The sequence below is a fragment of the Macrobrachium nipponense genome, chromosome 21, assembly GCF_015104395.2.
Source record: "Macrobrachium nipponense isolate FS-2020 chromosome 21, ASM1510439v2, whole genome shotgun sequence".
Lineage (NCBI taxonomy): Eukaryota > Metazoa > Arthropoda > Malacostraca > Decapoda > Palaemonidae > Macrobrachium > Macrobrachium nipponense.
In genome coordinates this window covers 61,134,648-61,149,102 of record NC_087212.1, presented here as the reverse complement: position 1 = coordinate 61,149,102, position 14,455 = coordinate 61,134,648, and the positions used below count along the sequence as shown (strand labels likewise).

Sequence of the window (14,455 nt, the reverse complement as noted above, 5' to 3'; positions counted from 1 at the left end):
TAATTTACATTAACAAAAAGGACAAAGAAAAATTATCAGTATTTTGGAGGTTCACATTTCCTTGATACTGTTTGTCACTTACTTCAGAAAGATCTCTCTCTCTCCTGTTCTATTATAAACTCGCAGTGATGAACTTACAAGGTCGACTCACACGACTCATCTCTTAGTTCAACTCTGCATCTCTGTTATTTTTGGCTTCAAGATTTACAAATCTAGGCGGTGTTCATTATCTCTGACAGATCTCCATTATCACCGACTCTACTTGGACACGAAATCTTAAGAGAAGTGTTGGCGAGAACTTGTGTATGAATAATAATAAAAAAAAAAGTGTATGCACTCGAACATGCCAAGACTTTTTAGTCAGTAATGTAGGTCAGGAGGATGTTCTCACTGTAAACTCATTCACTATTCATACTCACCTTTCGTGAAGTTGAATCAAGAAAGAGAAGTAGTCAGACCGCGCGCGCATCTGGAAACATGAATGTCGTCCCAGAGAGAGAGAGAGAGAGAGAAGAGAGAGAGAGAGAGAGAGAGAGAGAGAGAGAGAGAGTGAGTGTGTGTGTTTTAAATAATGAAATAAAAAAAGAAAAGTTGTACAATTACGTTTTAACGATATAGATTGAGATCATTTTGTGACATGTTTTAAAATATCATTTACTACCTGGCATGAGAAAATTGATTACATATTCTTAGTTTTCTAATTACTTTCAAAAGGGCAACGGACTAAGTTTACAAATGTTAAGATCAGTGTTTTCCTCCTTTAATAGCAAACCTATGTAAGTCAGTTAGATATTTCTCATTTTTGGTAGTTCATGTCCATTAGTAGGGCTACGCTTGCCTGTCCTGACTTTTCAATCGTGAGTCCCAATACGTAGGTCTACTACAACCATCTATCAGCAGCTGTATGTGGGCATCCCAGAAGTCAATGGCCTTGAACCTTTCTTGTCCTCAACTGGAATATCATAGCCACGCCCCCTTCAGGGAAAGTCAACCAATTCTCACAGAGCTCCGCCCCGTCCGTCTCTGCGATTGGCTGGAAGCCCGTGGGATCAATATGGCGCCGGTCGACGGCCTCCTTTCCCTTTCTGAAGGAGAGGTTGCAGAAATTTCACCTCCACACGGCAGGTATCGATCGGGTTGGATCTCCATCTTTCGTCCCTTTTTTGCTTTTCTTCGGCTTTTCCAAAGAAGTATTTTGGGAATTCCCTTGAGGAGAGCGTTTCCTCCAGTTCTCTGACTAACCCCCAAAATTCTCCCCCGCCCTCTCTCTCCCCCTTTTTTCTCCCTAGTTCTTTCCTTTTCTTCTCATGGGTTTGAAAAGGATGAGTGTGGTGAATTGATAGCGGCAGAGCTTGGGGCGTGTTTACCCTTGGTAGCTGCCTGACTGCGTTGGAGTGAATGGCAGGTGTGCGACGTGTCCGTAACGATTCTTGCCGGCCGAGAACGGGGTGAGCTGAGCACGCCGGTGTGCGTTGGCGGCACACCTGTACTTAAAGTTGTGTTTGAGGCCCGCTAGGTGGCAGCGTTATCGTGAGAGGTTGTCGATTGGCGGGCAAAGCAGGCGCGGGCCGTACGAGGTGGATCAAGACTTCCAGGAGGGGAACCTACGCACCTCCTCCACCCAGGAATCCAGGTCAGCGAGAGAGCCTATTCAGGCGGCCCTGCGTTGGCTGGAACGATACCAAAAGGGCTTCAACCTCTTTCCAAAAGTGAGAAGAGTGAACGTGGAGGGACGACCCCAGTGACAACAAAATATCGTCGGTGTCAGTGATCACAGAGAAGGATTCCGCCAAGAGGAGGTCGCTTGGCTGGTAGCGCCATTGATTCCAGGATCTAGAGCCCATAAAGACCAAAACCCGTCATGGTCGCTTTGGTGTTCCAGCTGAACGCATCCTTCCTGTAAATTCTTTCCCCATTTAACCTGATAAATGTTAACTTTAGTGCCAGTGCTGTGTTGTGTCAAGGTAAATGTGTGGATTAGGTTTTAAATTAAAGAACACCCCTTCGAAAAAGACTTCTCTGCGTTGGGGTGACTGCTGTGGCATTCCGGCAGGTTCCAGCCACTACCGACGGGAGGTGATATGACTATCCCTCCCTGACCCACGCTGCTGCCGCTGCTGCTGCTGCTGCCTCTGCTGCTGTTGCTGCCCCAGCACCCTACTCCTCCCTCTGTCGCTGCTCGTCGTCGCTACGCAATCTTCGTAAAAGGGGGTTGGCGTTGTGATTCCTCTACTTCTGCAGTTTGTTTAGGTACTCTTAACTCTCAAAGCTCTTCTGTCACTTTCAAAAGGACAGCAAGAAAAATTCTCTCCCCTATTGCTGCTCGATACGCTAAAGCAAAAGACCTTTCGGATGCCCTTCCTGTATTGCTAAACTCTTCTTCTTCTTTATATTTGAAGCTGAAATAGAACTGAGCCAAACAAATAACCGCAACCTCTTGCTCTTTGTTTTAATAAAGGAAAGGTCTTCCAAAACATAACCATTTGACTACAAAAACAAAAACGAAACAAAAATAATTTTGAGGTGAACAGAAAATACAAGTAAACTTTTTGAAAAGAATATTGTTATTTTTATTAAAGAGAAGACTATTTTCATTCACTGAAGTTTTGTAAAAGCTTTCAGAAGATTATTTTTTTGAGGAAAGAGATCCCTTAACGCCTATTTTGCTAAGCAAGTCTCTTCGGGCCTTGACTTCCACAGGTGAGTATCATTCTTACATACCTTACTACACTTTATTAACAATTGCAACTATTGTCGTGATGCCAAACCACACATTTATTGTATGTTCTATTACACAAATTCATAACTTTTAGTATCTCAAAAGGATTTCATTGTTCCAACGCAATTATTATTTAATACATTTAATGTTCTCACTTTAAATTCATTCATAAACCAGTGAAATGAGTATAATTACCTATTGTACAATACCTCATATTATATCAGAATATCATTCATTATAATGTTGTAATCAATAACTGAGTGATTCAACTGAAGTTCCTGACCACTTCAGACGTGAGAGTCGGTGATTTTGTCTCAAGTGTAGAAGTGTTAGGCAATTTAAGTTGAAATACAATATAATATACAAAAAAAAAAAAAATGTTCTAGTATGAATAATTATCATATATTTGTAGATTCAGTAAGGATGAATAATGTCACCATACTCACTCACATTTCCTTTACCGATGCATCAAGGAGTTGAGCAACTGTATACTAACTAATAAACGTAACCGGTGTCTGCACGAAACCTCATAGGTTGCTGTTACCTTCTTAAGGAACGCCGATCTTTTTTTTTTCATTATTTCAAGAATGGGTAAATACAGTTAGATGTGGTGAATATTTCACAGATGCCAAAAGGGGCATGTTCTTCATTTTACTAACCTCATAAAGAGATAGGAAAGGAAATTAAAATTACTATTAATCTACATACCGTACCTACAAACATACCACGGATGTTTATTTGAATGTTGAGATATTAGGTAATCATTATTAACGAAAATCATGCACTGAGAGCAAACGGTTTTTGGTTCAGAATGCATTTTTCTATTCATATCTGTTCTAAATTATTCATTTGAGAAGTCGTCTACATGATAGTCTCATCATTCAGAGCTGCAAAGTATTGAAAGAGGGAGAATTCTAAGGCTGTTAGAGAGAGAGAGAGAGAGAGAGAGAGAGAGAGAGAGAGAGAGAGGAGAGAGAGAGAGAGAGAGAGAGAGAGAGAGAGAGGACCTTTTAACTGAAAAAGAAAAACGAGGTGCCTCTGACATTTTTTTAGGTAAATCCTCCCCCAAGGATTTCACAATCTTGTACCCATCAACTTTGAAATACAACAGCTTGAATCCCCAGCACTGGAAATACTTGGGTGCACTGTCCATGCAATACCGTTTACTACCACAATGGTAGCATTCAATTTTCACTACATGACCTTACTCTCCGTTATGGAAATGTACAGGAAAAAGAAAAGATGGAAGTTCTTGTTATAAATTGGTTACAAAAATGTGGCATAGCATAAAAAGAACTGAAAGGATACGAGACTGGATATGTGGAGATCCGTAAAAGTAGTATGAAGGTTAGCACCGACCAAAGGATTGAGTAAACTGTTTTGAGATGATTGTGGGACCCATATCAGTATAAATAGTGTATAAATATACAGTGTTGTTTGGAAAGAAGAGAGGACGTTGATAGAACTGGTCAGATGGCATGAAAGAGGTATTGGAAAGAGAGGATCTCAATATATATTTTATACTGTATATATATGTATATGTGTATATATATATATATATATATATATATATATATATATATATATATATATATATACATATATACACACAAACACGCACCCATATGTGTATATATATATATTATATATATATATATATATATATATATATATACACATATATAAACATAGGATCAAATGATCATAAAACGTCTGCCCTCACAGGCAATGTGCTGTCACTGCCACAGTCATGCTTTAAGTGCTGAAACGTGGATGAACCCACTGTGAAATAAAACCTCCACGACATTAGTAGCTTCATATATCCACCAAAGAGGGCCCATTAGCAGAGCGTTACATCCGTTTACAGACGCTGCTGTTCAGTGATGCCTTGCACATTTCTATTATACAACTTTATGTGAGCCTTCCTTTCCAACACCTTATCAAAAAATATAGGTAGATCCCTCTAGGTCTTCCCCTACTCCTTCCACCAATAATTATGAATCATCTCCTTTTACCGACCTATAATAGTCCACTCTTTCCGGATGACTTAACCACATCAAAATACACTGATTCATCTTTTTACCTACACTAACCTTTTTGAAACATTTCTCATAATATCAATTTTTCCTACACTGCATACATTACAGTTCATCTCAGAAGCTTCAAAGCTTTTTTCATTCGCTTTCATTTTCTACACGTCACTTCCATAAATGAAACATGGCTTATCTATCCATAAAGACGTTACCACATTGGCTTACTCAGATTATTCAAGTCTCTTCCTAATCATTTGCACACTTCTCTACCTTTCCTGCTTAAAGGGTTCAGCGACTCTCCTCTTCTTTCATCCTACCATCCATTATCTTTTATGTTAACTCCAAATAGTTATAGGAATCAACCTCCTCTCTTTTCCAGCGCCTATGTTAACATTCATTAGTTCATGTTCCTGATTTCCATTCACCTCATAACCTAACTCTTCCTCACATTCGCTCTCAACTTTTTCTTCTTGCAAGAACTTCCAAATTCTTTTGCTAGTTTCTTATGTTTCTCTTCATTATCCCCAATCAGCACTGTATCATCTGCAAGCATAATCTATTCCACTCCACTCACGACTCATTTTCTCATAACTCAACACATGCAATTAATATCCGTTCTCTATCTTTTCACATCACTGTATCATGAAAAGATAATGAACAGTTATGGATAGGAGCAAAATGACTTAAACTTAACAATTTTCTGATACCTACTGGGTCTCTATTGACCAAAGCATATTATTACGTTTCTGGTAGTTACTACCTCAACTGGAAGATCATCACCATGTGCTATATTGACAAAGAGGAAAAGATTTAACATAGATAGGCCATAAACAGTGGTGATATTTTACTTGAGTTGTTGACTGGGGTTTGTAAAATATGTCTAGACGAGGGGATTGGTCTGGAAGGTATACACGAGAGGAATAAATGTTACACTGGAGGTGACTGTATGGAGTTTGAAAGATTTTGGAAGATCAAGAAGTGGATTGCAAGGTTTTGTAAGAAAAAGAAGTGGAGAGTAGGGGAGACCGGGGCTAGTTGGCACACTTTTTACAATTTTGGTTATTGCGAATATAAAACAAACATTTTTGCAAAATTCTTACCACCATTGAAAAATATTAACATTCGTCTTTATCATACAACAAAATAATTGTTGTTTGCTTTCAACATAAGGTAACAATAAGCTTTAGAAAAAATAACTTTTTCGTGCCAACTTGCCCTGTACGGAGTAAGTTGGCACACATGGGATAAGTTGACACATTGATAATTAAAAGAAAATTACTATATTCCATTTAAATCAAATAACAAATATACCCTCTGAATTTCCAAAATACAAAATATAAAGCATTAGTATTACTTCAGATCATCATCTAGTTGTAATTGTGGCAGGCGTCAAATAAATCCTCGTCAGTAGTCTTCATGCTCCCACATGTTACATGCCCTGCACTGGACCCACACTTCTCCTGGCTTACCAAACACAGGCTGTCTGCAGCTGAGCTTTCTTCTGAATCAACAGGAGCCGTTCTTAAACTCTGTATTACGCTGATGACTGATCTGAAGCCCATGTGTCTTTTCGGACATCTCTCAATCCGTTACATAACCACCCGTGAAATCAAAATCTTGAAATAGTCTGTATTCACAGGTGAAATTCCATCAATCCTAAACCCATTGAAAACATCAGATTAAGTGACAGCTAGAGGTAAAGCCGAGGAACCTTTACCAGGAATGTCACAGATGGGCATTCTTGATCCTGGATAACCTGTCATCCACGAATCATATGCCTTGTTAACACATTTCTTCAGAGGTCTATAAACACTAAAATCCAGGGGCTGTAACTTATGACAGCAATGTGGAGGAAATGATAGGGCACTAACCTCATTATCCTTCCAAAAATCCAGAATCGAAACGTAAATTATATGAATAAACACGCTTACTATTATGATCAAATAACGTGTGCCAACTTGCCCCATCCCTACCATTTGGTACGAAAACACCAGTCCACACCAAGAAGCCTTGAATTTTTATTTTTAATGGTATAGAATCTTTAAACCATAAGGAAAACTATGCTATAATTGAAAAATAATCTTAATGAATGTATAGATGTTATAGCGAATAACAGAAAGATAAAAATATTTACTTACTACCATCAAAATCAAAATTTGTCTCATAAATTCGAGCTCCTACGTTCTATCTCTATAGAATTTTGCTGGTAATTGAGGAACCACGAGGCAATTACACTGTACATGTATTAGAGTCATCTATTGGTAAACTTAAAAGTTATTTTGAGTGTGCCAACTTACCCCTGTAGTCAACTAGCCCCGGCCCTAAATGTGAGTAAGAAGGAAACAAGCAAGACGAAAACAGTTGAATTGTACTGGCTTTTGAGAGTAAATGCTGGTAGGGTGTGAGGAGAGGTGTGTCCAGGGTAGGTGAAACAAGGAAGGTAACAGTGTGCATGCAAAATATTGGGATTGACCTGATGTGTTTATAGCACCCAAGGAGAAATATGAACAATGACTATTGAGGAAAATTTCCTTAGGGGAAGTACGTGTTGCTGTTACCTGTGAATTAAATGAACAGACTGCTGAGATGAACTGTGCATAGTTCATGTGTAAGAACTGCAAGGGGAAGAAAATTGGATATGTAAAAGTAGTAATCTTAGATAAGGATGATATATTGGTGAAATGACTCTATAATTCCAAAGTGTTGCAAATGAAGCACACAATACAAGGAGTGAAATAGCTACTGAAAAGCAAGCACAAGAGTGCGTGGAAGATGGAGGTGAATACTAATGAGCAAGAGCTTTGACATACTGTTGTTAAGCATCCCATGTAGTGATGGTAATGTGGACGCATCCTAGGGGGTGCTCACTAATTAAAAGAGTTGCTATCACTCAGGATACACGACCTATTAAAGGCCATATTATGCTGTTTCCCTGAAATAAAGACACTCTTGGTCATTTCCGTAAAATGAAAGTGTCTTAGATTATTTCGTTAAAAATGTAAGTAACCTGTGTGTTGTTTATATACAGTAAGTGAACCATACGTTTTCTAAATTAAACTGCAAGTAGATTATGTACTTTTTCCTACAGTGTAGATAGCCACCGACTGGTTTCCTGAAATGCAAGTAACCTATAAGTTATTTCTTTAAAACGCAAGTAGTTCAAGGTTCATCTTCCAAAAATGCATAAAACCAAGAGCTTTTCCCAAAATGATGATAACCCACCATCTTCTTATCCATCATTAGCAGGTTAACAGTAGTTTGTGCCCAGTGATACTTGTAATCTTGGAATGTTTCTCTAAAATGCAGGTATCCTTATCTCTTCCCTTGAAATGCAAGCAATACAGATATTGTGTACCTGGATTATATGTTACTGTTTTTCTACAAATCCGGGCAGAACTGCAAGTAATTCTTTGGTTTACGCTCCTAAAACCCAATGAATCTTTAATATATTTCTATATATTTTAGATATCTACAGATTATATCACCAGACAGATTTCCATGAAATGAGAATAATATACAGTATAATTCCAGAAAATACTGCAACAAATGGTTCATGTTCATGACAAGAGAATAAACCTCTGTTTGTTTCCATACAAGAAAAAATGCTTCAATATTTTCCTGAAAATGGAGGCAATTCAATGTAAACGCCTCCAATATGAAGGCAACCTGGAGTTCATTCATGATGTGAACATAATTTGAAGGAAAACTGATTTATTTCTTCAAATGATTTGCCCTCAAGGATTATTTCCTATAATAAGGGTAACTTCGAGGTGTATCTCTCAGGAAGGAAGGTAACTAAAGAGGGTAACAAATGTATTGTTCCTACAAAATTCAAGTAGCTCGTAATTTGCCTACTAAACGGGATTCCTGTTTTTTATTCCTTAAATAAATTCAGGTTATCTCTTGTTTTCCTGAAATTTAACCTAATTTGTTTCTCCTGAAATGAAGGTAAATGCAGAGGATGTTATATCCTTCAAACAGCACAACATCACAGATCTGCTATAAGACAAGTCGCATAATATCACATGAACATACCGTATCCAATCGTATGTATAGCTCTAGAAATAATATTTCTTAATACAAGAATGAAGAAACCACTATTCTGGTTTTGTTGTACCTTGATGACGAGAGTATCTCTCCAGATGGTGATCACACACCCATGATCTCCAACACTGGGAGGTGCTAGACCCTCTGGAGAATGGTTGCACAGTTTTAAGCGTGAAGTCCATTTAGAGCGCAGAAGCTATCTGGTTGTGGATTCACCATGCTCACTGGACTTTTACTAATTTTCGTGGATTTTAAAATTTCGTGCCATAGTATCAAAATGATTGATTTCGATAAAGACAGACCTGAATCCTGGTCTTGTAACTCACCCGAATGTAAAAGAAATTTAATGTAATTTATTTAAATAGTTTGAAATCTAGAGACAGATTTTCAAAATCACGGATCACAGTCTGGCTTGATATTTCAATTAGAAATTCTTGTTTCAAGAAGTAGATTCGACAGTCCCTTATTCGATGGTTCAACAAGCCTATACCTTTAATTTACCGATGCAGAATTGCACTTGCACAGAGTATGGACGGTCACCGTAAAACAAGGAATTCTCTCGTATATTTCAAAAGCATTAGCAATGACTGCGCCACCAAACATAGCTAAACACTTTTCACAGTGCCTTCTACAGTGGGCTATTGTGCAGGTTTCTGATGTCTATTGTTTGAGGAGGTGTTATTGTTTCAGATCCCAGTTTCCTCTTGTAGCTTCAAATGCTAGGCACGGAGACTGTCTCAGATCAAAGGTTACTTATTAGCAAGGGAGATTTTCACCCGGAATTCTGCTGATACTGTGATTATCTTCACTTAATAAGCGAGCCTACTCTTCTAATATTTCTGGCTTGGATGTCTTAATTAAATCGGCAACGTGTAATGTGGCCCATTGCTCCATGACAACTTGTAAACATTTGGTAATATCCAGGTTCTCTATATAATATATATATATATATATATATATATATATGTATATAAATTATATTATTAATCACACACACAACACACATAAATTATATTAGTAATAAACACACACACACACACACACTATACACACACACACACACAACACACACACACACATATTTATATATATATATATATATATATATATTATATAATATATATATATTATATATATATATACATACCATTTATAAGGTCAATCTGTGCACATCTATGCGATGGAAATCTCAGTAAATCAGAACAACTGATTCTCAGGACCACTACTAAAAAGAAGAGAAAAAAAAGTGTGGCTAATCTTGTGACAACTATAAAAATTAGAGCATGACTGAACTGCCATTTAGATATCTGAAATTAGTTATAACACTTACCCCATAATAAATGAAATTAAACATTATCACAAATTTTAGTTCATTCTGTTCCAAGGGACACTGTCAAAATTCGGACCAATGATCAATCTTGGTTGAGCAATTCATGGAGATGGGTGTGTCATGATAACAAGAGACTAGATGCAAGATGACAATGAAACTGCCCTTAGATGAACTACTCTCATTTTACTGAGTCACAGTGAAGCAAAATGATTGGTTTTACTTTCCGAGATGATTATTTTAGAATCCTAAAGCCCTAAATGTATATCTATGATCACTTCCTTATTAGCCAATGTTGAAACACTCGTATTGTCAGGAAAGTGCAGAACTGCTTCTTAATCCTTCTGGAGGCACAGCTCTTGATTTGTGTTTCTCATTTTGATGTCCTGCTGCTTATCATCACATTTGCTCCTCATTCAAAAGCACTTGTGGTGGAGAAGTTGAGGAGCTTTTCCCTTCTTGAGGGTCCAGTCTCCTACACTTCGTACATTTTATCATTCTCTTTAAATAGTGTTTATACAAGCCAATTTCCATCTTCCATTGGTCTTTCAATCTGCTGGAAATTAATCTGAAAGCCTTCGCACTTATCATAAGTAACTTGAACTAAACGCTTGTTTCATAATTGTCAATATACGTACTGAAGACAAGTATGTGTGATGCTTTTTCTTGTTTATCCATTTACATTCCAGAAAACGATGGCAATAGATAGGTCTAGAATAGATAAAATTGATTTCAGTATTGCCTTCATCTTGGATAGGTACATGGCGTATGAAAGGTTTCATAATTTAAGCGTTGGAATCTGTTTTTTTTTTATTGTTTTAAAAAAACCAGCAGCAGTCTTTTTTTTCAGTAGCCCTAAAACTGCTAAAATTGGTGCTTCACAGGGTATTATGTTGGAACCTTTGCTGTTTTTAGTCATTAATGGTAACATCGTTGCTGGCCGAAAACAAGTTCGTACAATTATGTGACATGATGCAGCATCTTTGTAGTTTTTCGCTGGCCCTGTTGTCAAGTGAAGTGGCTGCGAGATATGAGGCTGAATTTAAGCAAAACCGAAACTCGATTCAATAACTGGCTTCATACAATGTTCCAACTCCTCGTCCTGCTGTGTACAGGTAATACTGTATTTACCCATTATGATTACTTAAAAATATGAAGCGCTTAAAAAACATGTTATATTTTCAGAAAACCTTCTACTCGAACATAAATGCTGATGAAATTTACGTTACATTTTTCTAACCTTTAATCAAACACTATAAGAATATTTTTTCACGTTTTCCTCATTACTATTAAGAAAATATCCTACTTGGCTATCTCCTTTAAACGTTACTTCACTCAAGAAAAACAATTATCACCGAAGTTAGCACCCATGCCTCTAAAATTGGTGGGGGTAAATCACGGGTATCGACATGAAGCCAAGGTTTCACTGTGTTATAGCTCAGTACCAGAGATCTTTCATTCCTTTTACTGCAAAACTTTGTAAAGGATATCCTATTTATCTTACTTTTTACAGAATAGTTTTATGCTCTTCAATCACGCATATTTTCATTTGTTTAATATCTATTTGCCTTTTAATTCGAATTATTGCAATACCACATCTGATTTCATTAAAACCTTATCATTATATCCCTAATAAATTGAATTCTGCATACAAATCGTCAAAAGCCAGAATAATTCCAAAGATTTGCCACCCACTTCTTACCAATAATAAAACTGAATTCTTGCTAAATATGGGAATTAGAATGAACGGAATTTAGGATTTAGCAAAGTATGACTTATGTAACTCATGAAATGAAGGTTGTCCCTCCCTCCACTTACACGAAATGGAACTGCCAAGTGAGTGAAGAGATGCTGTTACTCCCTTTCCATGCACACCACGCTTCAAAAGAGAATGGGTTGGTGAGCAGTCTTGATTTTCTATTCTTTTACAGAAACAGAGTGGTAAAGTCATCAAAATAAGAGTAGAAAATGATAATTTTCAACATCTTGAATGAATATAAATGTTTGTGCACGTTGAAATTTGAGGAATATAGATCTTATAACATGCAAAGGTATGATTCTTGTATTCCACATAGTTCCCTTTCTAATTTACCAAGCCATGAAGCCATGTATCAGTACGTAACAAACTTCTCTTTTTAATAATGAAATGACGTAAAATGGTACGGTTACTAAATTTGTGGCGAGACACATCTGGAGATGTGTTAACATCTGCCCTTTTTCCAGGAAACAAATAAAATAAGCATATTCTCCTTTCTAAAATGATAATGCTATGATGGTAAGACCAAACCATCTAATTATCTAATTCAAGACATGTTCGCAATATCGCATAATTACTCTTTTATGCTCATCCAAAATTACATGAGCGTCGATCGAACGTCCATGAGACTCTTGTGAGAGTTCGGCTTTTGACCAGGAATTTGGGACTGATTTCCCAAATAATCAATCTGAGTGGCTTGAAATTTTAATGTATCTGACATTCAACCATAAAAACGAACGAAGATGAAATACGCGAGTTTATAAGGAGATGAAATTAACTTACGGCCAACAAAACTACAATGAAAATAATGCACGGCATAAAGTCAGCGCTTAAAATTATACAAAAGGCTATTTCTTATTTAACATCAAGAATCTGAAGTTGCATTTACCTTTTAATAAGAAATACATTGTAAATATAAATAAAAGAAAATTCACAAGTCTACGTTTAAGCGAAGCTCAACCCGAAATCACTACGTATAAGGGCCAGAGAAAAAAGAAATTCCAAAAACCAAACACCTTACCCAATTCACGCCTCGGTAAATTTAAGTTTGCATAAAGTAAATTCCGGAAGTTTCCTTGGAATTTCTTGGGAGATTCAATGGGGCGTAAAACTTGGAGAAAAGTGTTTCTTTTTTGGCAGAGTCTACTCTTTGGGAAACTTGACCTTTCAAACCTGGATTTCCCTTGAGATTAAACAGAAATCACGCGTTTCTAACATACAGCCTAGTAACAACTAAAAATACAAGGGACGTGTTCTAATGATAAATACTTGAAAGTTGGGCGATTTTTATGATTCTCTTAAAATGAGATTGATTAAAAAGATGACGACGTACTAAGGCCCGGGAAAAACACTGTATACTGCTGTGGAAGTCAAATTGACGTTGTGTTTACTACCAAATCTCGATTTATTACTCACAAACATAATTATGAAAAATAATATCTTTTATCTTTTAGTTAAAGGAGGATTAGCTAAGAGCTTGAAACTGCATATCACCCTTTGCCAAATATTCTTGTTTGGTAATTGCCGTGCAATAAATCTATAAGAGGCATTAAATGCATCCCACAAAAAATGAACAAAAGAAAAGCCTTCAAACCCTGTCCTCAGCGACTTCGCACACAAAACGGTACGGGACAGGCTAAAAAACCAAGAGAAAATGCAAAAAGGCTCACCATGTTCAAGCGCATGAGACCTCTGGGAGTAGAAGAAAACCTGGTTAAAACCCCGAAACAAAAGTCGCCTTTCCTCAGCATCGTGATCTGTTGGAAAGCCAGAGCCCAACGCCTCCCTTTTACAGAGAAGGAAAAAACAGTTGGCGGAATTTCATTCCCTCTGGCACTTAGTCCTTTGAAAGGTATAATTGAACCTTATCGTATGGCATTCACAAAATAAAAATCCTTCACATGACAGGACATTTGTCAATTCTCTGCTTAGCAGATACTTTCAGTGAACATTTGATTGCTGTTCGAGACAGAAAAGAGAGTAGAATTTGAAAGCCTTCAGAAACATTTCAAGAAGCCGTCCACTCGAACAGCACTATTGAAAAAGAAAGACACGCGTTCGACTAATATAATTACCTACAAAAATGAGGAAATATACGCTATTCTTTCATTTTGAGGGAGATAGAGAGAGAGAGAGAGAGAGAGAGAGAGAGAGAGAGAGAGAGAGAGAGAGAACTGAATGGGAAATTCAAGAATGTCACTTTATTCGAGGGGGAGAGAGAGAAGAAAAGAGGAGAGAGAGAGAGAGAGAGAACTGAATGGGAAATTCAAGAATGTTACTTTATGAAGAGAGAGAGAGAGAGAGAGAGAGAGAGAGAGAGAGAGAGAAATTAGGTGTATAAAATTGCCTACAAAAATAAGGAAATATTTGCTACTGTTTTATTCATTTTAAGAGAGAGAAAGGAGGGGTGGGGTTTAGATATTCACAAAGAATTGAGCAAGGAAATTGAGTGGTATCTTAGTAAGTAAGAGAGAGAGAGCGTGCATGTTTAAAATTAGGTTCACTCAAGGCAAGTCATTCTCCTCTAATCCGTGGGATAACTCCAAGTTTGCATGTAAACTGTTCAGTGATGA

The 14,455-nt window shown here is 37.2% G+C and overlaps 1 protein-coding gene across 3 annotated transcripts in view; it reads left to right on the top strand.

Moving 5' to 3' along the window:
- The first annotated feature begins 1,125 nt into the window (after positions 1 to 1,125).
- Positions 1,126 to 14,455, top strand: part of LOC135198072 (high-affinity choline transporter 1-like) — a 98,786-nt gene continuing 85,456 nt past the window's right edge. The window contains exon 1 of one of the 3 annotated variants that reach the window (XM_064225485.1): positions 1,126 to 2,700. The gene's annotated coding sequence lies outside the window, so the exon portion shown is untranslated. The remainder of the gene's footprint in view (positions 2,701 to 14,455) is intronic. The other 2 variants (XM_064225484.1, XM_064225482.1) reach the window with 2 other exon arrangements.